The following is a 26,370-nucleotide window of genomic DNA, read 5'->3' as shown; positions in this document are numbered from 1 at the left end:
CAGCAATTTTGGGCTGGGCCACCGGTTAATAGGTTAGTCCCAAAAATAATATAAAAGTGGATAATAAAGCCCAATAATGTATAAAATAGTAGATAATATAGCATGGAGCCATAAAAAATTATAGATACGTTGGAGACGTATCATGCCCCCTCCCCGTATATAAAGGAGTGGAGGAGGGGGAGGGCCGACCCTCTACTATGGCGCGCCCTGGGGAGTCCTACTCCCACCGGGAGTAGGATTCCCCCCATCCATGTAGTAGGAGTAGGAGAGAAGGAAAGGGAATAGAGAAGAGAAGGAAGGAGGGGGCGCCGCCCCTCCCTGAAACGTCTCCAACGTATCTATAATTTTTGATTGTTCCATGCTATTATATATCTGTTTTGGATGTTTAATGGGCTTTATTTTACACTTTTATATTATTTTTGGGACTAACCTATTAACCCAAGGCCCAGTGCAAATTGCTGTTTTTTTGCATATTTCAGTGTTTCGCAGAAAAGGAATATCAAACGGAATCCAAACGGAATGAAACCTTCGGGAACGTGATTTTTGGAACAAACGTGATCCAGAGGACTTGGAGTGGACGTCAAGAAACGAATGAGGTGTCCACGAGGCAGGGGGCATGCCTACCCCCCTGGGCACGCCCTCCCCCATCCTGGGCCCCTCGTGGCTCAACCGACCTACTTCTTCCTCCTATATATATACTCATATACCCTGAAAACAACCAGGAGCACCAAGAAACCCTATTTCCATTGCCGCAACCTTTTGTACCCAAGAGATCCCATCTTGGGGCCTTTTTCGGAGCTCCACCGGAGGTGGCATCGGTCACGGAGGGCCTCTACATCAACTCCATGGCCCCTCCGATGATGCGTGAGTAATTAACTTCAGACCTTCGGGTCCATAGTTATTAGCTAGACGGCTTCTCTCTCTTTGAGTCTCAATACAAAGTTCTCCTCGATCTTCTTGGAGATCTATTTGATGTAACTCTTTTTGCGGTGTGTTTGTCGAGATCCGATGAATTGTGGGTTTATGATCAAGTCTATCTATGAAAAATATTTGATTCTTCTCTGAAATCTTTTATGCATGATTGGTTATCTTTGCAAGTCTCTTCGAATTATCTGTTTGGTTTGGCCTACTAGATTGATCTTTCTTGCAATGGGAGAAGTGCCTAGCTTTGGGTTCAATCTTGCGGTGCTCGATCCCAGTGACAGAAAGGGACACGACACGTATTGTATTGTTGCCACGAGGATAAAAAGATGGGGTTTATATCATATTGCTTGAGTTTATCCCTCTACATCATGTCATCTTACCTAATGTGTTACTCTGTTCTTATGAACTTAATACTCTAGATGCATGCTGGATAGCGGTCGATGTGTGGAGTAATAGTAGTAGATGCAGCCAGGAGTCGGTCTACTTGTCACGGACGTGATTCCTATATACATGATCATGCCTAGATATTCTCATAATTATTCGCTTTTCTATCAATTGCTCAACAGTAATTTGTTCACCCACCGTAATACTTATGCTATCTTGAGAGAATCCACTAGTGAAACCTATGGCCCCCGGGTCTATTATCCATCATATTAATCTCCCATCAACAAGCTATTTCCATTACCTTTTATTTTGCAATCTTTACTTTTACTCTTTATCATAAAAATACGAAAACTATTATCTTATCATCTCTATCAGATCTCACTCTCGTAAGTGACTGTGAAGGGATTGACAACCCCTTTATCGTGTTGGTTGCGAGGTTCTTATTTGTTTGTGTAGGTACGAGGGACTTGTGTGTGGCCTCCTACTGGATTGATACCTTGGTTCTCAAAAACTGAGGGAAATACTTACGCTACCATGCTGCATCACTCTTTCCTCTTCAAGGGAAAACCAACGCAGTGCTCAAGAGGTAGCAAGAAGGATTTCTGGCGCCGTTGATGGGGAGTCTACGCACAAGTCAAGACATACCAAGTACCCATCACAAACTCTTATCCCTCGCATTACATTATTTGCCATTTGCCTCTCGTTTTCCTCTCCCCCACTTCACCCTTGCCGTTTTATTCGCCCTCTTTTTCCGTTTGCTTTTTCTTTCGTTTGCTTTGTCGTTATGGCTAGTCTTTTATCCACTCATTTATCTCCCGAGAATGAAGTCCTTAATTTTAAACAACGGGAGGGAGAAAATCTAAAAGATGCTTGGTATAGAATTTGCAATGCGCAGAATAAATCTACTAGGAAGCAATCCACTTCCGTTCTTCTTCACAATTTTTATGTTGGCATCATTCCTTGGAATAGATATATTCTTGATACCATTACCGGAGGAAATTTCTTGGGTAGCCACACTTTTAATTCTTATAATGCTATGATAGATTTTTTTGGCACACCACCCCTCTTGGTTAATGGAACTATGTTAACTTTGGAACATGTTATGCAAAGGCTCGATATTATTGAAAATAAAGTTGCCACTGTTGAATTGATTGAGAATTTGGATAAAAATATCCACAACCAAATTACCCAATATGGATCTAAGGTAGGAGTTACTTTGAAAAGTTTTAAAGAAAAATAACCCATAGTTAATGAAAGAATAGACCAAGATTCCACTAGAATTGATAAGCTTGAGGGTATTATTACCAACTTAGGGTCCGCTTTTTCTACCATAAGGAATACTTCAATTCCTCCTACCAAATTTTCCAAACTAATGTATGTTCCTAAAAATAAGGGTGAAACTTCTAATAAGGAAAATGCGGATCTCAAATCCATAAGTGTTCACCCCAACTTTCTCGCTATCGTTAAGGAACCTTTTGCTACGAATGATTTTCTTGATTTCTTTACTCAGAGTTTAATCATTAATAAAAAGAAGGAAACTCTTAATGGTTATAAGTGTTCTATTGAAGAATTGCATACCAAAGATGATAATACCTAGATCTATCCTTGCTTTTATGCCTAGCTAGGGGCGTTAAACGAGAGCGCTTGTTGGGAGGCAACCCATTTATTTTTGTTCCTTGCTTTTTGGTTATGTTTAGTAATAAATAATTCATCTAGCCTCTGTTTATATGTGGTTGTATGCTTTTAAATTAGTGTTTGTGCTAAGTAGAACCTTTGGGAAGACTTGGGGAAAGTCTTTGCGATCTTGCTGTAAAAAAAGAAACTTTAGCGCTCACGAGATTTGCTGACATTTTTTTACTGGAGAGTGCTATTTAGTTAAAAAAATTTAAGATGATTAATAGATAAATTCCTCACGTCCAGAAATTTAATTTAGAATTTTTGGGGTTCCAGAAGTATTCTAAACCTACAGATTACTACAGACTGTTCTGTTTTTGACAGATTCTGTTTTTCGTGTGTTGTTTGCTTATTTTGATGAATCTATGGCCAGTAATAGAGTTTATGAACCATAGAAAAGTTGGTATACAGTAGGTTTAACACCAATATAAATAAATAATGATTTCATTACAGTACCTTGAAGTGGTGGTTTGTTTTCTTTTACTAACAGAGCTCACGAGATTTTCTTTTAAGTTTTGTGTTGTGAAATTTTCAAGTTTTGGGTAAAGATTTGATGGATTATGGAACAAGGAGAGGCAAGAGCCTAAGATTTTGGATGCCCAAGGCACCCCAAGGTAAAATCCAAGGACAACCTAAAGCCTAAGCTTGGGGATGCCCCGGAAGGCATCCCCTCTTTCGTCTTCGTCCATCGGTAACTTTACTTGGAGCTATATTTTTATTCGCCACATGATATGTGTTTTGCTTGGAGCGTCTTGTATGATTTGAGTCTTTGACTTTTAGTTTACCACAATCATCCTTGCTGTACACACATTTTCGGAGAGACACACATGAATTGTAATTTATTAGAATACTCTATGTGCTTCACTTATACCTTTTAAGCTAGATAATTTTGCTCTAGTGCTTCGCTTATATCTTTTAGAGCACGGTGGTGGTTTTATTTTATAGAAATTATTGATCTCTCATGATTCATTTATATTATTTTGAGAGTCCCTTAGAACAGCATGGTAATTTTCTTTGGTTATGAATGTAGTCCTAATATGATAGGCATCCAAGATCGGTATAATAAAAACTTTCATAAAAAGTGCATTGAGTACTAGGAGAAGTTTGATACTTGATAATTTTTTTGAGACATAAAGGTGGTAATATTAGAGTGTGCTAGTTGAGCAGTTGTGAATTTGAGAAATACTTGCGTTGAAGTTTGCAAGTCCCGTAGCTTGCACGTATGGTGACCATTGTGTAACAAATTTGAAACATGAGGTGTTATTTGATTGTCTTCCTTATGAGTGGTGGTCGGGGATGAGCGATGGTCTTTTCCTACCAATCTATCCCCCTAGGAGCATGCGCGTAATGCTTGGTTTTTGATGACTTGTAGGTTTTTGCAATAAGTATGTGAGTTCTTTATGACTAATGTTGAGTCCATGGATTATACGCACTCTCACCCTTCCATCATTGCTAGCCTCTTCGGTACCGTGCATTTCCCTTTCTCACCTTGAGAGTTGGTGCAAACTTTGCCAGTGCATCCAAACCCCGTGATATGATACGCTCTGTCACACATAAACCTCCTTATATATTCCTCAAAACAGCCACCATACCTACCTATTATGGTATTTCCATAGCCATTCCAAGATATATTGCCATGCAACTTTCCACCATTCCGTTTATCATGACACATATCATCATTGTCATATTTCCTTACATGATCATGTAGTTGACATCGTATTTGTGGCAAAGCCACCGTTCATAATTTTTCATACATGTCACTCTTGATTCATTGCCCTTCCCGGTACACCGCCGGAGGCATTCATATAGAGTCATACTTTGTTCTAGTATCGAGTTGTAATCATTGAGTTGTAAATAAATAGAAGTGCGATGATAATCATTAATAGATCATTGTCCCAAATAAAAAAAAGAGAAAGGCCAAATAAAAAAAGGAAGGACCCAAAAAATATAATTAAAAGAGGCAATGCTACTATCCTTTTTCCACACTTGTGCTTCAAAGTAGCACCATGATCTTTATGATAGAGAGTCTCTTGTTTTGTCACTTTCATATACTAGTGGGAATTTTTCATTATAGAACTTGGCTTGTATATTCCAACAATGGGCTTCCTCAAATGCCCTAGGTCTTCGTGAGCAAGCAAGTGTTGGGTTTCGTAGTAATTTCAAAAAATTTCCTACGCGCACACAGGATCATGTGATGCATAGCAACGAGAGGAGAGTGTTGTCTACGTACCCAACGCAGACCTACTGCGGAAGCGATGACACGACGTAGAGGAAGTAGTCGTACGTCTTCACGATCCAACCGATCAAGCACCGAAACTACGGCACCTCCGAGTTCGAGCACACGTTCAGCTCGATGACGATCCCCGGACTCCGATCCAGCAAAGTGTCGGGGAAGAGTTTCGTCAGCACGACGGCGTGGTGACGATCTTGATGAACTACAGCAGCAGGGCTTCGCCTAAACTCCGCTACAGTATTATCGAGGAATATGGTGGCAGGGGGCACCGCACACGGCTAAGGAATCGATCACGTGGATCAACTTGTGTCAACTTGTGTGTCTTTGGGGTGCCTCTACCTCAGTATATAAAGGAGCCAAGGGGGGAGGGTGCGCCGGCCAAGAGAGAGAGGCGCAGGAGGAGTCCTACTCCTACCGGGAGTAGGACTCCCCCCCCCCCCAATCCTATTCCAACTAGGATTCCCAAGGGGGAAAGAGGGAGAGGGGTGGCCGGCCACCTCTCCTAGTCCTAATAGGACTAGGGGAAGGGGGGAGGCGTGCAGCCCCCTTGGGCTGCTCCTTTCTCCTTTCCACTAAGGCCCATGAAGGCCCATATGGCTCCCGGGGGGTTCCGGTAACCTCCCGGTAACCCGGTAAAATCCCGATTTCACCCGGAACACTTCCAATGTCCAAACATAGGCTTCCAATATATCAATCTTTATGTCTCGACCATTTCGAGACTCCTCGTCATGTCCGTGATCACATCCGGGACTCCGAACAACCTTCGGTACATCAAAATGCATAAACTCATAATATAACTGTCATCGTAACCTTAAGCGTGCGGACCCTACGGGTTCGAGAACAATGTAGACATGACCGAGACACGTCTCCGGTCAATAACCAATAGCGGGACCTGGATGCCCATATTGGCTCCTACATATTCTACGAAGATCTTTATCGGTCAGACCGCATAACAACATACGTTGTTCCCTTTGTCATCGGTATGTTACTTGCCCGAGATTCGATCGTTGGTATCCAATACCTAGTTCAATCTCGTTACCGGCAAGTCTCTTTACTCGTTCCGTAATACATCATCTCACAACTAACATATTAGTTGTAATGCTTGCAAGGCTTATGTGATGTGTATTACCGAGAGGGCCCAGAGATACCTCTCCGACAATCGGAGTGACAAATCCTAATCTCGAAATACGCCAACCCAACATCAACCATTGGAGACACCTGTAGTACTCCTTTATAATCACCCATTTACGTTGTGACGTTTGGTAGTACCCAAAGTGTTCCTCCGGTAAACGGGAGTTGCATAATCTCATAGTCATAGGAACATGTATAAGTCATGAAGAAAGCAATAGCAACATACTAAACGATCAGGTGCTAAGCTAATGGAATGGGTCATGTCAATCAGATCATTCTACTAATGATGTGACCTCGTTAATCAAATAACAACTCATTGTTCATGGTTAGGAAACGTAACCATCTTTGATTAACGAGCTAGTCAAGTAGAGGCATACTAGTGACACTTTGTTTGTCTATGTATTCACACATGTATTATGTTTCCGGTTAATACAATTCTAGCATGAATAATAAACATTTATCATAAAATAAGGAAATAAATAATAACTTTATTATTGCCTCTAGGGCATATTTCCTTCAGTCTCCCACTTGCACTAGAGTCAATAATCTAGATCACATCATCATGTGATTAACATCGATAGTTCACATCATCATGTGACCAACACCCAAAAGGGTTTACTAGATTCAGTAATCTAGTTCACATCACTATGTGATTGACACCCAAAGAGTGATCATGTTTTGCTTGTGAGAAAAATTTAGTCAACGGGCCTGCCAAATTCAGATCCGTATGTATTTTGAAAATTCTATGTCTACAATGCTCTGTACGGAGCTACTCTAGCTAATTGCTCCCACTTTCAATATGTATCCAGATTGAGACTTAGAATCATCTGGATCAGTGTCAAAAACTTGCATCGACGTAATCCTTTTACGACGAACCTTTTGTCACGTCCATAATCGAGAAACATATCCTTATTTCACTAAGGATAATTCTGACCGCTGTCCAGTGATCTACTTCTAGATCACTATTGTACTCCCTTGCCAAATCAGTGCAGGGTGTACAATAGATCTGGTACACAGCATGACATACTTTATAGAACCTATGGCCAAGGCATAGGGAATAACTTTCATTCTCTTTCTATCTTCTGCCGTGGTCGGGCTTTGAGTCTTACTCAACTTCACACCTTGTAATACAGGCAAGAACTCTTTCTTTGACTGCTCCATTTTGAACTACTTCAAAATCTTGTCAAGGTATGTACTCATTGAAAAAACTTATCAAGCGTCTTGATCTATCTCTATAGATCTTGAAGCTCAATATGTAAGCAGCTTCACTGAAGCCTTTCTTTGAAAAACTCCTTTCAAACACTCCTTTATGCTTTACAGAATAATTCTACATTATTTCCGATCAACAATATGTCATTCACATATACTTGTCAGAAATGTTGTAGTGCTCCCACTCACTTTCTCATAAATACAGGCTTCACCGCAAGTCTGTATAAAACTATATGCTTTGATCAACTCATCAAAGTGTATATTCCAACTCTGAGATGCTTGCACCAGTCCACAGATGGATCGCTGGAGTTTGCACATTTTGTTAGCTCCCTTTGGATCGACAAAACCTTCTGATTGCATCATATACAACTCTTCTTCCAGAAATCCATTCAGGAATGCAGTTTTGACATCCATTTGCCAAATTTCATAATCATAAAATGCGGCAATTGCTAACATGATTCGGACGGACTTTAAGCATCGCTACGGGTGAGAAGGTCTCATCGTAGTCAATCCCTTGAACTTGCCGAAAACCTTTTTGCGACAAGTCGAGCTTTGTAGACAGTAACATTACCATCGGCGTCAGTCTTCTTCTTAAAGATCCATTTATTCTCAGTTGCTTGCCGATTATCGGGCAAGTCAACCAAAGTCCATACTTTGTTCTCATACATGGATCCCATCTCAGATTTCATGGCTTCAAGCCACTTTGCGGAATCTGGGCTCACCATCGCTTCTTCATAGTTCGTAGGTTCGTCATGGTCAAGTAACATGACCTCCAGAACAGGATTACCGTACCACTCTGGTGCGGATCTCACTCTGGTTTACCTACGAGATTCGGTAGTAACTTGATCTGAAGTTACATGATCATCATCATTAGCTTCCTCACTAATTGGTGTAGTAGTCACAAGAACAAAATTTTTGTGATGAACTATTTTCCAATAAGGGAGAAGGTACAATTACCTTATCAAGTTTTCTACTTTCCACCCACTCACTTCTTTCGGGAGAAACTCCTTCTCTGGAAAGGATCCATTCTTGGCGACGAATTTGCCTTCGGATCTGTGATAGAAGGTGCACCCAACAGTTTCCTTTGGGTATCCTATGAACACGCACTTCTCCGATTTGAGTTTGAGCTTATCAGGTTGAAACTTTTTCACATAAGCATTGCAACCTCAAATTTTAAGAAATGACAGCTTAGGTTTCTTGCCAAACCATAGTTCATACGGTGTCGTCTCAACGGATTTAGATGGTGCCCTATTTAACGTGAATGCAGCTATCTCCAATGCATAATCCCAAAACGATAGTGGTAGATCGGTAAGAGACATCATAGATCGTACTATATCTAATAAAGTACGGTTATGACGTTTGGTCACACCATTACACTATGGTGTTCCAGGTGGCGTGAGTAGTGAAACTATTTCACATTGTTTTAGTTGAAGGCCAAACTCGTAACTCAAATATTTTACCTCTGCGATCATATCGTAGAAACTTTTTATTTTCTTGTCACGATGATTTTCTACTTCACTCTGAAATTCTTTGAACTTTTCAAATGTTTCAGACTTATGTTTCATCAAGTAGATATACCCATATCTGCTCAAATCATCTGTGAAGTACAGAAAATAACGATACTTGCCGTGAGCCTTAACACTCATCGGACCGCATACATCAGTATGTATTATTTCCAATAAGTCAGTTGCTCGCTCCGGAGAACGGAGTCTTAGTCATCTTGCCCAAGAGGCATGGTTCGCAAGCATCAAGTGATTCATAATCAAGTGATTCCAAAATCCCATCAGCATGGAGTTTCTTCATGCGCTTTACACCAATATGACCTAAACGGCAGTGCCACAAATAAGTTGCACTATCATTATTAACTTTGCATCTTTTGGTTTCAATATTATGATTATGTGTATCACTACGATCGAGATCCAACGAACTATTTTCATTGGGTGTATGACCATATAAGGTTTTATTCACGTAAACAGAACAACAATTTATTCTCTTACTTAAATGAATAACCGTATTACAATAAATATGATCAAATCATATTCATGCTCAACGCAAACACAAAATAACACTTATTTAGGTTCAACACTAATCCCAAAATTATAGGGAGTGTGCGATGATGATCATATCAATCTTGGAACCACTTCCAACACACATCGTCACTACACCCTTAACTAGTCTCTGTTTATTCTGCAACTCCCGTTTCAAGTTACTAATCTTAGCAACTGAACTAGTATCAAATACTTAGGGGTTGCTATAAACACTAGTAAAGTACACATCAATAACATGTATATCAAATATACTTATGTTCACTTTGCCATCCTTCTTATCCGCCAATTACTTGGGGTAATTCCGCTTCCAGTGACCAGTCCCTTTGCAGTAGAAGCACTTAGTCTCAGGCTTAGGACCAGACTTGGGCTTCTTCACTTGAGTAGCAACTTGCTTGCCGTTCTTCTTGAAGTTCCCTTCTATCCCTTTGCCCTTTTTCTTGAAACTAGTGGTCTTGTTAACCATCAACACTTGATGCTCTTTCTTGATTTCTACCTTCGTCGATTTCAACATCACGAAGAGCTCGGGAATCATTTTCGTCATCCCTTGCATACTATAGTTCATCACGAAGTTCTACTAACTTGGTGATGGTGACTAGAGAATTTTGTCAATCACTATCTTATCTGGAAGATTAACTCCCACTTGATTCAAGCGATTGTAGTACCCAGACAATCTGAGCACATGCTCACTAGTTGAGCGATTCTTCTCCATCTTTTAGCTATAGAACTTGTTGTAGACTTCATATCTCACAACTCGGGTATTTGCTTGAAATATTAACTTCAACTCCTGGAACATCTCATATGGTCCATGACGTTCAAAACGTCTTTGAAGTCCCGATTCTAAGCCGTTAAGCATGGTGCACTTAAACTATCAAGTAGTCATCATATTGAGCTAGCTAAACGTTCATAACGTTTGCATCTGCTCCTGCAATAGGTCTATCACCTAGCGGTGCATCAAGGACATAATTCTTCTGTGCAGCAATGAGGATTTAACCTCAGATCATGGATCAAATCCGCAACATTGCTACTAACATTTTTCAACATAATTTTCTCTAGGAACATATCAAAATAAACACAGGGAAGCAACAACGCGAGCTATTGATCTACAACATGATTTGCAAAATACTACCAGGACTAAGTTCATGATAAATTTAAGTTCAATTTAATCATATTACTTAAGAACTCCCACTTAGATAGACATCCCTCTAATCCTCTAAGTGATCACGTGATCCAGATCAACTAAACCATAACCGATCATCACGTGAGATAGAGTAGTTTTCAATGGTGAACATCGTTATGTTGATCATATCTACTATATGATTCACACTCGACCTTTCGGTCTCCGTGTTCCGAGGCCATATCTGCATATGCTAGGCTCGTCAAGTTTAACCTGAGTATTCTGCGTGTGCAAAACTGGCTTGCACCCGTTGTAGATGGACGTAGAGCTTATCACACCCGATCATCACGTGGTGTCTGGGCACGACGAACTTTGGCAACGGTGCATACTCAGGGAGAACACTTCTTGATAATTTAGTGAGAGATCATCTTATAATGCTACCGTCAATCAAAGCAAGATAAGATGCATAAAAAGATAAACATCACATGCAATCAATATAAGTGATATGATATGGCCATCATCATCTTGTGCTTGTGATCTCCATCTCCGAAGCACCGTCATGATCACCATCGTCACCGGCGCGACACCTTGATCTCCATCGTAGCATCGTTGTTGTCTCGCCAATCTTATGCTTCCACGAATATCACTACCGTTTAGTAATAAAGTAAAGCATTACATCGCGATTGCATTGCATACAATAAAGCGACAACCATACGGCTCCTGCCAGTTGCCGATAACTTGGTTACAAAACATGATCATCTCATACAATAAAATTCAGCATCATGCCTTGACCATATCACATCACAACATGCCCTGCAAAAACAAGTTAGACGTCCTCTACTTTCTTGTTGCAATTTTTTACGTGGCTGCTACGGGCTTAAGTAAGAACCAATCTCACCTACGCATCAAAACCACAACGATAGTTTGTCAAATAGACTCCGTTTTAACCTTCGCAAGGACCGGGCGTAGCCATACTTGGTTCAACTAAAGTTGGAGAGACAGTCGCCCGCAAGCCATCTCTGTGCAAAGCACGTCGAGGGAACCGGTCTCGCGTAAGCGTACGCGTAAGGTTGGTCTGGGTCGTCTCGTCCAACAATACCGCCGAACCAAAATATGACATGCTGGTAGGCAGTATGACTTGTATCGTCCACAACTCACTTGTGTTCTACTCGTGCATATAACATCAACATCAATAACCAGGCTCGGATGCCACTGTTGAGTTTCGTAGTAATTTCAAAAAATTTCCTACGCGCACACAGGATCATGTGATGCATAGCAACGAGAGGAGAGTGTTGTCTACGTACCCAACGCAGACCTACTGCGGAAGCGATGACACGACGTAGAGGAAGTAGTCGTACGTCTTCACGATCCAACCGATCAAGCACCGAAACTACGACACCTCCGAGTTCGAGCACACGTTCAGCTCGATGACGATCCCCGGACTCCGATCCAGCAAAGTGTCGGGGAAGAGTTTCGTCAGCACGACGGCGTGGTGACGATCTTGATGAACTACAGCAGCAGGGCTTCGCCTAAACTCCGCTACAGTATTATCGAGGAATATGGTGGCAGGGGGCACCGCACACGGCTAAGGAATCGATCACGTGGATCAACTTGTGTCAACTTGTGTGTCTTTGGGGTGCCTCTACCTCAGTATATAAAGGAGCCAAGGGGGGAGGGTGCGCCGGCCAAGAGAGAGAGGCGCAGGAGGAGTCCTACTCCTACCGGGAGTAGGACTCCCCCCCAATCCTATTCCAACTAGGATTCCCAAGGGGGAAAGAGGGAGAGGGGTGGCCGGCCACCTCTCCTAGTCCTAATAGGACTAGGGGAAGGGGGGAGGCGTGCAGCCCCCTTGGGCTGCTCCTTTCTCCTTTCCACTAAGGCCCATGAAGGCCCATATGGCTCCCGGGGGGTTCCGGTAACCTCCCAGTAACCCGGTAAAATCCCGATTTCACCCGGAACACTTCCGATGTCCAAACATAGGCTTCCAATATATCAATCTTTATGTCTCGACCATTTCGAGACTCCTCGTCATGTCCGTGATCACATCCGGGACTCCGAACAACCTTCGGTACATCAAAATGCATAAACTCATAATATAACTGTCATCGTAACCTTAAGCGTGCGGACCCTACGGGTTCGAGAACAATGTAGACATGACCGAGACACGTCTCCGGTCAATAACCAATAGCGGGACCTGGATGCCCATATTGGCTCCTACATATTCTACGAAGATCTTTATCGGTCAGACCGCATAACAACATACGTTGTTCCCTTTGTCATCGGTATGTTACTTGCCCGAGATTCGATCGTCGGTATCCAATACCTAGTTCAATCTCGTTATTGGCAAGTCTCTTTACTCGTTCCGTAATACATCATCTCACAACTAACATATTAGTTGTAATGCTTGCAAGGCTTATGTGATGTGTATTACCGAGAGGGCCCAGAGATACCTCTCCGACAATCGGAGTGACAAATCCTAATCTCGAAATACGCCAACCCAACATCGACCATTGGAGACACCTGTAGTACTCCTTTATAATCACCCAGTTACGTTGTGACATTTGGTAGTACCCAAAGTGTTCCTCCGGTAAACGGGAGTTGCATAATCTCATAGTCATAGGAACATGTATAAGTCATGAAGAAAGCAATAGCAACATACTAAACGATCAGGTGCTAAGCTAATGGAATGGGTCATGTCAATCAGATCATTCTACTAATGATGTGACCTCGTTAATCAAATAACAACTCATTGTTCATGGTTAGGAAACGTAACCATCTTTGATTAACGAGCTAGTCAAGTAGAGGCATACTAGTGACACTTTGTTTGTCTATGTATTCACACATGTATTATGTTTCCGGTTAATACAATTCTAGCATGAATAATAAACATTTATCATAAAATAAGGAAATAAATAATAACTTTATTATTGCCTCTAGGGCATATTTCCTTCAGCAAGTTGGATGCACACCCACTTAGTTTCTTTTGTTGAGCTTCCATACATTTATAGCTCTAGTGCATCTGTTGCATGGCAATCCCTACTACTTGCATTGACATCAATTGATGGGCATCTCCCTAGCCCATTGATTAGCCACGTCAATGTGAGACTTTCTCCTTTTTTGTCTTCTCCACATAACCCCCACCATCATATTCTATTCCACCCATAGTGCTATGTCCATGGCTCGCGCTCATGTATTGCGTGAAAGTTGAAAAAAGTTTGAGATTACTAAAGTATGAAACAATTGCTTGGCTTGTCATCGGGGTTGTGCATGATGGGAGCATTCTTGTGTGACGAAAGTGGAGCATGACCAAACTATATGATTTTGTAGGGATGAACATTCTTTTGCCATGTTATTTTGAGAAGACATAATTGCTTAGTTAGTATGATTGAAGTATTATTATTTTTATGTCAATATTAGACTTTTGCCTTGCATCTTTCGGATCTGAATATTCATGCCACAATAAAGAAAATTACATTGAGAATTATGTTAGGTAGCATTCCACATCAAAAATTCTGTTTTTATCATTTACCTACTCGAGGACGAGTAGGAATTAAGCTTGGTGATGCTTGATACGTATCCAATGTATCTATAATTTTTGATTGTTCCATGCTATTATATTTCCTATTTTGGATGTTAATGGGCTTTATTTTACACTTTTATATTATTTTTGGGACTAACCTATTAACCCAAGGCCCAGTGCAAATTGTTGTTTTTTTGTCTATTTCAGTGTTTCGCAGAAAAGGAATATCAAACGGAATATAAACGTTATGAAACCTTCGGGAACATGATTTTTGGAACAAACGTGATCCAGAGGGAAATATAAACGGAATGAAAGCTCCGATGATGTGTGAGTAGTTTACTTCAGACCTTCGGGTCCATAGTTATTAGCTAGATGACTTCTTCTCTCTCTTTGAATCTCAATACAAAGTTCTCCTTGATCTTCTTGGAGATCTATTCGATGTAACTCTTTTTGCGGTGTGTTTGTCGAGATCTGATGAATTGTGGGTTTATGATCAAGTCTATATATGAACAATATTTGATTCTTCTCTGAAATCTTTTATGCATGATTGGTTATCTTTGCAAGTCTCTTCGAATTATCAGTTTGGTTTGGCCTACTAGATTGATCTTTCTTGCAATGGGAGAAGTGCTTAGCTTTGGGTTCAATCTTGCGGTGCTCGATCCCAGTGACAGAAAGGGAAATGACACGTATTGTATTGTTGCCATCGAGGATAAAAAGATGGGGTTTATATCATATTGCTTGAGTTTATCCCTCTACATCATGTCATCTTACCTAATGCATTACTCTGTTCTTATGAACTTAATACTCTAGGTGCATGTTGGATAGCGGTCGATGTGTGGAGTAATAGTAGTAGATGCAGGTAGGAGTTGGTCTACTTGTCACGGACATGATGCCTATATACATGATCATGCCTAGATATTCTCATAATTATTCACTTTTCTATCAATTGCTCGATAGTAATTTGTTCACCCACCGTAATACTTATGCTATCTTGAGAAAAGCCACTAGTGAAACCTATGGCCCCCGGGTCTATTCTCCATCATATTAATCTCCTGTCAACAAGCTATTTCCATTACTTCTTATTTTGCAATCTTTACTTTTACTCTTTATCATAAAAATACCAAAACTATTATCTTATCATCTCTATCAGATCTCACTCTCGTAAGTGACTGTGAAGGGATTGACAACCCCTTTATCACGTTGGTTGCGAGGTTCTTATTTGTCTATGTAGGTACGAGGAACTTGCGTGTTGCCTCCTACTGGATGGATACCTTGGTTCTCAAAAACTGAGGGAAATACTTACGCTACTTTGCTGCATCATCGTTTCCTCTTCAAGGGAAAACCAACGCAGTGCTCAAGAGGTAGCACTCCCCCTAGTCCAATTCGGACTAGGCCTTGGGGGGCTGATACGTCCATTTTGCATCATGCTTCTATATCAATATTTATTGCATTATGGGCTGTTATTACACATTATATCACAATACTTATGCCTATTCTCTCTTATTTTACAAGGTTTGCATGAAGAGGGGGAATGCCGACAGCTGGAATTCTGGGCTGGAAAAGGAGCAAATATTAGAGACCTATTTTGCACAACTCCAAAAGTCTTGAAACTTCACGGGAGCACATTTCAGAATATATAAAAAATATTGGGCGAAAGAAGTACCAGAGGGGAGCCACCCACCGTCCACGAGGGTGGGGGCGCGCCCTACCCCCTGGGCGCCCCCTGCCTCGTGGGCCCCCTGGTGGCCCTCTGATGCCCATCTTTGGCTATATGGAGTCTTTCATCAAGGAAAATATCATAAGCAAGCTCACGGGACGAAACTCCGCCGCCGCAAGGCGGAACCTTGGTGGAACCAATCTAGGGCTCCGGCCGAGCTGTTCTACCGGGGAAACTTCCCTCCGGGAGGGGGAAATCATCACCAACGATCCTCTCAATGGGAGGGGGTCAATCTCCATCAACATCTTCACCAGCACAATCTCATCTCAAACCCTAGTTCATCTCTTGTACCCAATCTTTGTATCTAAACCTCAGATTGGTACCTGTGGGTTGCTAGTAGTGTTGATTACTCCTTGTAGTTGATGCTAGTTGGTTTACTTGGTGGAAAATCATATGTTCAGATCCATTATACATATTAATACCCCTCTGATTATGAACATGAATATGCTTTGTGAGTAGTTACGTTTGTTCCCGAGGACATGGGAGAACCTTGCTATCACTACTAGGGAAAAGCCTAGCAGTAGCGCTGGTTTTTGGCCTATTAGTAGCATGGGTAAGCGCGCTACTGATAAGGCGCTACAGCTAATGCTTAGCAGTAGCGCCTACTGGCACTCGCTACTGATATATCTACTTAGTAGTAGCACTTTCCAAGTCAATCGCTACTGCTAATTATTAGTAGCGCTTTCAAAAACAACCGCTATTACTATTATTCCCTATTCCATTTCTTTTGAATTTTATGTCGTATTCATATACCTGTATACAATTTTTCATACAGTAGCAATTTAGAGATTGTTTTTACATCGTAATGAGTTATTAAATCACTAGGTTAAAGAACCTTGGATTAGTTTCAAGTGCATGTATCCAAAGTAACCAATGGTCACCTTGGATCCATCCATTTGAAACTAATTGGCGGTTCTTTCACCCAATGACATAATAACTTCTCATCATCATCATAATATCATTAACAACTTATCATCATAATATATCATTGTCATATAACTCCTCATAATCATCATTTTCGTCCATGATGGGACATCATATAACAACTTTGTCACTAGTTATAATAACAACTCGTCCTCATCATCATCATAGTACTCATAGTCACTACTCCTACTCAACATCACCATCAAGTCTAAGACATTGGAGTCATATATAATCAACACTAACTAATTGTTCTTAATACTTAGGACCTACTCCTCTCTCCTAGCTAAAATACCATAAAACAGATAAACCGGTCCTTCACCATAATGAAGAATGGACATAAACCTATCTCTAACTTGTGGCTTGCGCACATTCATTTTGTCTCCAATTATTTGCGTGTGCGCATTCATCACTTTGCTCGATTCTTTGATTTTGAGCCTTCCATCGTTTGAAGAAATCGAGTATGAAGTATGGTAAGCCTCCAAAGGAGGTGGTCATAAGCTAACCATATTTATATCACCTTCGGTAAATAGCATGTCAGGCACAACCTGCTTCGGAGCCTTTGTTCAAAAACAAAATAGTAACATATATAGTTAGCAATGGTTTACTTAAGAATAATGTATGCAATGAAGTTACCATCATTAACAAAATCTTACCAAGTTTTTAGCAATGAAGTTATCATCAAGCAATGTATGGACTAGTGGCACGATCTAGTATAATTTTGGCTAATAGAGTGACTGGTTTTGAAGGCCTCAGCATCTTCTATGAATGAGACAAGATAACCTTTCTCCTCACAATTAAGCTTGGAGTCATAGCTGTAGTATGTGTTGTCTACTACCTTCCGAGTATTTCTTGAAGATGAGAAATAAGCTGAAAATTATAAATAAATAAGTTTAGTATGGACGAACACCAAATATTTTTAAATTATCAACATAAATTACTGAACTTAACAAATTAGTTTGACAAACTCACATCTAGGCAAAACTGGAGGCATATCCACATCCACCCAGATGTCGATATTATCTTCATCATCATCATAATCTTCGGGACGAATATCAAATCTTATTCGCATTCCCTCCTCAAATCCATATGCCTTGCAGAGAGCTTCCCAATTAGAGCAACCAAAATGGGAGTGATCGACCGCATTGTAGAACTTAACCAGAAACTCGTAACCATGTCTAGTTCTTAAGTGAGCCCTCCTCGTCTCCACATTCTCAAAGTCATCTAAACCAAAACCAAGCTTCTCCAATACATATGGTCTAGCATGGCACGGGATGTACTAATCGAATTGAAAAAAATTTCCATAAATTACATGTTGAACAAAAGAAGCACAAGTGATGATATTAATTACGATGAAATGCTTGTCGTTGCATATCGTACAAACATCGAAGGTCTCTTCCAGCTTCACGGTGAAAAACCTATCATTTTGTAGGTGAGGAAACCTGTCGCACACACCCCGGTCATCATAGCAGTACCCAAACTCCGGGATTCCATCGTCATCAGACATCTGCTGTGTTCAAAATTCAGAGATTATAACTCGACAGCAAAACCCAAAAAATCCGGCATGACCTTTGCTAAAAAAGGACACATCAAGCGCCTGAAATTTGCCAGAACGGAAATTAATCAACACTCCGGCAAAACATAGGCCACTTATCGATGGTCATTGCATTTCAATGGTTCAAAATATGAAAAAAAATCGAAAATATCTTATATATAATCCTAACACTAATTAAACTAGTTTTATTAACTACTTACTAAATAAACTAGTTTTATTAACTACTTACTAAATAAACTAGTTCTATTAAGCACTTACTAAATAAACTAGGTCCATTAAGCACTTAATATAAATAGGCTAGTTATATTAATCACTTGCTAAATAAACTAGTTACCTACGATTTGCAAAAACAAAGACAAGGGAGGGAGGGAGGAGAGAGGAGGGGGAGGGGCGGCCGGAGGAGGAGGGGGAGGGGCCGGCTAGAGGAGGAGGAGGAAGGGGCGGTGGGAGGAGGGCTGCCGGCGGAGGAGGGAGGAGGGGGCAGCCGCATGCGGAGGGAGAAGGGCACGGTGGGAGGAGGAGGGTGGAGGGCGTAGTGGGAGGAGGAGGGACGGAAGGAGGGAGTACCTCAGTGGCGGGCGGACGACGGCGGTGGCGGCGACGACGAACGACAATGGTTATCGGCGCGGGCGAGAGTGACTGAGAGGGTGAGAGAGAGGGTCGGCCGCATGGTGATAAGGTAGGGTTAGTAGTAGCGCGGGTATGAAAAAGCACTACAGGTAAGGAGAATAGCGGTATCGCGATACGGTGTAAGGCACTATAGCTATAACTAGCTGGACGGCGAGGTCTTGGCAATTAGAGTAGTAGCGCGGTTTAGAGATGACGCGCTACTGCTATTTTTCTTTCAGTAGCGCGTTTTTCTGGCACGCGTTGTTGCTAAATAGCAGTAGCGTCGTATTTTGAAAAGCGCTTCTGGTAATATTCTGTGTATAAGGTTTTCCCTAGTAGTGTATAAGTAGTCATGTGAATTTGGTATTCGTTCGATATTTTGATGAGATGTATGTTGTCATCCCTCTAGTGGTGTCATGTGAACGTTGACTACATGACACTTCACCATTGTTTGGGCCTAGAGGGAGGCATTGGGAAGTAATAAGTAGATGATGGGTTGCTAGAGTGACAGAAGCTTAAACCCTAGTTTATACGTTGCTTCGTAAGGGGCTGATTTGGATCCATACGTATCATGCTATGGTTAGGTTTACCTTAATACTTCTGTTGTAGTTGCGGATGCTTGCAATAGTGGTTAATCATAAGTGGGATGCTTGTCCAAGTAAGGGAAGTACCCAATCACCGGTCCACCCACATATCAAATTATCAAAGTACCGTACGCGAATCATATGAACGTGATGAAAACTAGCTTGACGATAATTCCCATGTGTCCTCGGGAGCGCTTTCCTTTATATAAGAGTTTGTCCAGGCTTGTCCTTTTCTACAAAAAGGATTGGGACATATTGCTGCACCTTATTTACTTTTATTACTTGTTATCCATTACAAATTACCTTACCACAAAACTATCTGTTACCGATAATTTCAGTGCTTGCAGAGAATACCTTGCTGAAAACCGCTTATCATTTCCTTTTGCTCCTCATTGGGTTCGACATCTTACTTATCAAAAAGGCTACGATAGATCCCCTACACTTGTGGGTCATCAAGACTCTTTTCTGGCGCCATTGCTGGGGAGTGAAGCGCCTTTGGTAGGTGGAATTTTGTAAAAAAAATTATGTAGTGTGCTGAAATTTACTATCACTTGTTACTATGGAACATAATTCTTTGAGGGGCTTGTTCGGGGTATCTTCACCCCGACCAGTAGAGCAAAGAGTTGCTCCTCAACCTACTGAACCTACTGAAAATGTTTACTTTGAAATTCCTTCAGGTATGATAGAGAAACTGCTAGCTAATCCTTTTACAGGAGATGGAACATTACATCCTGATTTGCACCTAATCTATGTGGATGAAGTTTGTGGATTATTTAAGCTTGAAGGTATGCCCGAGGATGTTATCAATAAGAAGGTCTTCCCTTTATCTTTGAAGGGATAGGCATTGACATGGTTTAGGCTATGTGATGATATGGGATCATGGAACTACAACCGATTGAAATTGGAATTTCATCAGAAGTTTCATCCTATGCATCTTGTTCATCGTGATCGTAATTATATATATAATTTTTGGCCTCGCAAAGGAGAAAGCATTGCTCAAGCTTGGGTGAGGCTTAAGTGAATGTTATATTCATGTCCCAATCATGAGCTCTCAAAATAAAATAAATGATTATTCAAAAAATTTATGCTCGGCTTTCTCTTAGTAATCGCTCCATGCTTGATACTTCTTATACTCGATCTTTTATGATGAAGACTATTGAATTCAAATGGGATTTATTGGAAAGAATTAAACACAACTCTGAAGATTGGGACCTCAACGAAGGTAAGGAGTCAGGTATAACACCTAAGTTTGACTGTGTTAAATCTTTTATGGATACCGATGCTTTCCGTGAATTTAGCACTAAATATGGACTTGACTCTGAGATAGTAGCTTCTTTCTGTGAATCCTTCGCTGCTCATGTTGATCTCCCTAAGGAGAAGTGGTTTAAATATAATCCTCCCATTGAACTAAAAGTAGTTGCACCTATTAAAGTTGAAGAAAAGACTATCACTTATAATGATCCTGTTGTTCCTACTGATTATATTGAGAAACCACCTTTCCCTGTTAGAATAAAGGATCATGCTAAAGCTTCAACTGTGGTTAACAAAAGTAATATTAAGACACCTAAACCCCCTGAGCAAATTAAAGTTGAACCTAGTGTTTCTATGGTTAAAGATCTCTTGGCCGATAATATTGATGGGCATGTTATTTACTTCTGCAATGAATCTGCTAGAATTGCTAGACCTGATACTAAAACTAAACATAGACCTGTTGTAGGCATGCCTGTTATTTCTGTTAAAATAGGAGATCACTGCTATCATGGCTTATGTGATATGGGTGCTAGTGCAAGTGCAATACCCCATTCCTTATACAAAGAAATTATGCATGATATTGCACCTGCTGAGATAGAAGAGATAGATGTTACAATTAAGCTTGCCAATAGAGATACTATTTCACCAGTTGGGATTGTTAGAGATGTTGAAGTCTTGTGTGGGAAAGTTAAATATCCTACTGATTTTCTTGTTCTTGGTTCCCCACAAGATGACTTTTGTCCCATTATATTTGGTAGACCCTTCTTGAATACTGTTAATGCTAAGATAGACTGCAATAAGGATATTGTTTCTGTTGGTTTAGGGGATATGTCTCATGAGTTTAATTTTGCTAAATTTCGTAGACAACCCCATGATAAAGAATTGCCTAGTAAAGATGAAATTATTGGTCTTGATTCTATTGCCGTGCCTCCTAGTGATCCTTTAGAACAATATTTGCTAGACCATGAAAATGATATGTTTATGAATGAAAGAAGGGAAATAGATGAAGTATTCTTTAAACACTGACCTATTTTGAAACACAACTTGCCTGTTGAAATCCTAGGGTATCCTCCTCCACCTAAAGGTGATCCCGTGTTTGAGCTTAAACCTTTACGTGATACTCTTAAATATGCTTATCTTGATGAGAAAGAGATATATCCTATTATTATTAGTGCTAACCTTTTAGAGCATGAAGAAAAGAAATTATTGAAAAATCTGAAGAAGCACCGTGCTGCTATTGGATATACTCTTGATGATCTTAAGGGCATTAGTCCCACTCTATGCCAGCACAAAATAAAATTGGAGAAGGACGCTAAACCAGCTGTTGATCACCAATGATGGTTAAATCCTAAGATGAAAGAAGTGGCAAGAAAATAAATACTAAAGCTTCTTGAGGCAGGTATAATTTATCCCATTGCTGATAGTCACACTACAAAAAAATACACTTTCGTGATGATACATGTTTGTCACAGTAGGTCGCGTTTTTTGTCATGCATGTACATCCATGATGATTTTATGACAGAATCAAGATAGTCATACCTGTGTTGTCGTAGAAGTGTTCCATGACATTGCCAAAATTATCATCACGGAAGTGTCCACTTCCATGATGATAAATCTCGTGTCACAGAAGTGCTTTCGTCAAGGGTGACCGACACGTGGCATCCACCGTAACAGAACGCCGTTAAGCTATCGGGTCAGGTTTTGGATCCGATAACCCGTTAACAGCCCCGACCAATGGGAAATTTCCACGTGTAAAATTCTTATTGGCCGGACAAAACACATGTCAGCTCGTCAGTGGGTCAGATAGGCGCCTATGATATGTCGACACGTGCCACGGCCCACCACTGGCCCATTTAGCTTACAAAGACGGCCCATTTGACTTGGTCAAAAGTTAATGGGCTGGCCCATGAAAAGCCTGTTAACGGTCTCTTCGCAAATAGCCCATTTTACGGCCCGTTAACTTACGGCCCGTTAGGCCCTAAAGGAAATCGGCCCAATAACATCATGTGGGCCGTCAAATATAACACCAGCCCATTTCACTTTCAGCCCATGTATGGCCCATGACGTCTTTCGGCACATATGAGACCTTCGTATCTTTTGGCCCTTTACAAGCCCACGATGACTCTAGCCCGTAATGAACAGTAATTTTCTTTATACCCGTTAACGGCCCATGATTTACATGGGCCGTTTCCAGCCCGTGTTAGCTTTCGGTCTATTGACGGCCCATACATTCTTGGGCTCCTTTTTGGCCCTCGATTACTTCCGGCCCGTTACTGGCCTATTCCCCTAATGGGCCAAATTTGGCCCATGGCAAGAGTCGGCCCGTTACTGGCCTGTTCCCCTAATGGGCCAAATTCGGCCCATGGCAAGAGTCGGCCCGTTACTGGCCTGCTCCCCTAATGGGCCAAATTCGTCCCATGGCAAGTCGGCCGTTACTGGCCTGTTACCCTAATGGGCCAAATTCGGCCCATGGCAAGAGTCAGCCCGTTTCTGGCCTGTTAACCCGTTGCGCCGTTTCCAGCCCGTCCTATATTCTGGCCCATTAACGACCCGTTATGCCTGTGATAGAATTAAGCCTTTGCTATCCTACGGCCTATTAACGTCCTGTTACCATGCTGGGCCGATACCAATTACACCTGATTACGACCCATGTAGACACATTTATCCGACAGCCCGAGGCCCACCGATTACAGGCCCATTTATCAACGGCCCATAGGAGACCCATGGATCCTACGGCCCGTATATGGCCCATGGTAGTTGCGGCCACTAGCAAACCAGTGAAAAAAAGACTAGGAAATAAATAAGGCCGAAACTAACTCTAGGCTATTAAGGCGATTGCACAGATTACATCCACTCGGCATCAAAGATCGCCACCAGTGCAAATATAGGGAACACCCTACACTATACAAAAATGGCTTGCTGTTTTCTTCAGCCAGTGGCTGCACGTTAAGAATAAATTTTGTATCACACCAAAACAAATTACAACTATATAACAAAAGGAAGGTTGGCATAAAACTTAACAGGCTAGCAGATAAATGCACCACCAGAAGTTCAAAAGCTCAGTTCATTTGACCTGACTGTTACGTTTTCATGATATATTGTCCGATGTAGCACCATAACCCTCGCCTTCATTTCCCCTAGGCTCCTGAACAACATAACAAATGTCTGATAGTCTGGTTTCAAAACCATGCATATCTTGACGATATTGAGCAATGTTTCTCCTTGTTTCACAAAGGGTCTCTGTTAGGGAATGGACTTGTGTCTGGAGCGCAGATACAACATTGCTTTGAGCTTGCATATCTTGATCATGAGGCAGTTTGGATGATATTGCCTTAACAACCAACCCAGTATTATGCAGGAACGTGCTTTTGGCACTGTTAGTGGACAGGTACTAACCCACTGCAGCAAGAGCTGACATTGCGGTTATAGTTGCCTCGCCACCTTCAAGAGGTGGCGGTTCCACCATTTTTTTCCATAGCTTGCTGAAAAGTTGAGGTTTTACATTAGTAGTACCAGAACAGAAGATATTAAGGAGGCAGCAAAACCAAACAAAATAGCTTTGGTCTATATACAGAACTTATTCTGGTGAACCCATGTAAATATTAGTTGTATTTTATTGCAAAGTACATAATAAAACCAGGTTCCAAACATATGACCATGTACCATCACTAATGTATTGTCTATTTCTTCACATTGTATTGAGGGCTAAGGATAAAGAGACGAAGTTTATAATACGGTAAGCATAGTATGACATCATTCATATCACAGAACAACTGAGAACAGACAAACATGCAATTGTAACGTTGTGTGGGCAAGTCCAGCACGGAACTAGATTACGGGTCAAGATCAAAGGAACATCACTCATTTCTTTTAAACCTTGTAAGGTGCAATGATACGCTAAGACAATTGTGTATAAAATTGAAAAGAGTAATAGGCATTGGCTGCAAACCATGCAGTTCAAGGCACAAGTCAGAGTAAGTAGTAGTTAAAAGGCATGAGGATTAAGGACTTACAACAGCGGCTTTGACTGGTGTAGTCATGCCCTTCTTCTTGCTGGTGTGACAGTCCTTGAAGATTTCCACGACATTTGGTTCAGGTACTTTTTGGTCCTTGCGGGCTTTCCTCTGCATTTCGAACAAGTCAATATAGATATGATAATATGGTACAACGAAAAGAGTGAAACATCAGCTAATTACAAGAGCCTCGTAGTGTGCAATATAGCTACGAGATCCTGTCGTCTGTTGGAATTTCACTTTCATACGGTTGGCCTTGTTCTTTGAACAATTTACCTACAAGAAGATAGATTTGTGTGGTACATGCGTAAATAGGACTTCAACATGTGATCTGATCACATATATATAATGTACCTGATACTTCGGATCAGACCAGTGTTTAACAAGGCCCCTCCAGTCTTCATCCGATATATTTTCCACTGGAGATGTTTGGGAAAGTTCACTGTTAGCCTTGCCTTCAAAGTGAGTTTTCCTCAAGTTATACCGATACTGTCGCAGAGCAGACTTGAAAACATGGGTGCAAGCTTGTCTGGTTGCATCATCTTGGCTATCCAACTTGAACCTCATCTGTTGAAAATTATGGGAGTCTCATTATCAGCAACCTAGAAAGTATGGGACAGAACAAGACGATATTAGTAGTTTCCATACATAACCATACTTACAGATACATGGTCGAGGAAGGTGTTGAACTGGGTTTCGTCTTTGTCATTCCTGTACTGAATCCATGTTGGGAGGATACGTACATGACATGTAACACCCCGGATGTAACTTTCCCAATTTGTACTCCAACCCTTGCCGTTTCCGGTGTTAAGATATTTTATTTCCTCGGGTTCGGGCCTTTGTCTCCATGTGTTGTTATCGCTGTCATGCATCTCATATCATGTCATCATGTGCATTGCATTTTCATACGTGTTCGTCTCATGCATTCGAGCATTTTCCCCGTTGTCCGTTTTGCATTCCGGCGCTTCGTTCTCCTCCGGTGGCCATTTCTAGCTTTCTTTCGTGTGTGGGGATTAAACATTTCCAGATTGGGCCGAGACTTGCCAAGCGGCCTTGGTTTACTACCGGTACACCGCCTGTCAAGTTTCGTATCATTTGGACTTCGTTTGATACTCCAATGGTTAACCGAGGGACCGAAAAGGCCTCGTGTGTGTTGTAGCCCAACACCCCTCCAATTTGGCCCAAAACCCACCTAACTCTGCTCCATCTTCTAGAGCGTTCGATCACGATCGTGTGGCCGGAAACCGCACCTCATTTGGACTCTCCTAGGTCCTCCTATGCCTATAAATAGGTCCCCCTCAAAATGTCCCGGATCCCCTCTCCCCGAAACCCTAAATCGCCCCCGCGCCACGCCGGACATTGTCCGACCCGGCCGGACATAGCCGCCGCCCCACTCCGAAGCCCCCACGTGGCAGCCGCCACCTCCCACCGCCGCCGGCCCGCCCGGCCCAGGTGAGGCCCCTGCGGCCCAGCTGCCGCCGCC

This window comes from Triticum dicoccoides, chromosome 2A, assembly GCF_002162155.2.
Source record: "Triticum dicoccoides isolate Atlit2015 ecotype Zavitan chromosome 2A, WEW_v2.0, whole genome shotgun sequence".
Lineage (NCBI taxonomy): Eukaryota > Viridiplantae > Streptophyta > Magnoliopsida > Poales > Poaceae > Triticum > Triticum dicoccoides.
Note: the sequence above shows the minus strand (reverse complement) of the source record.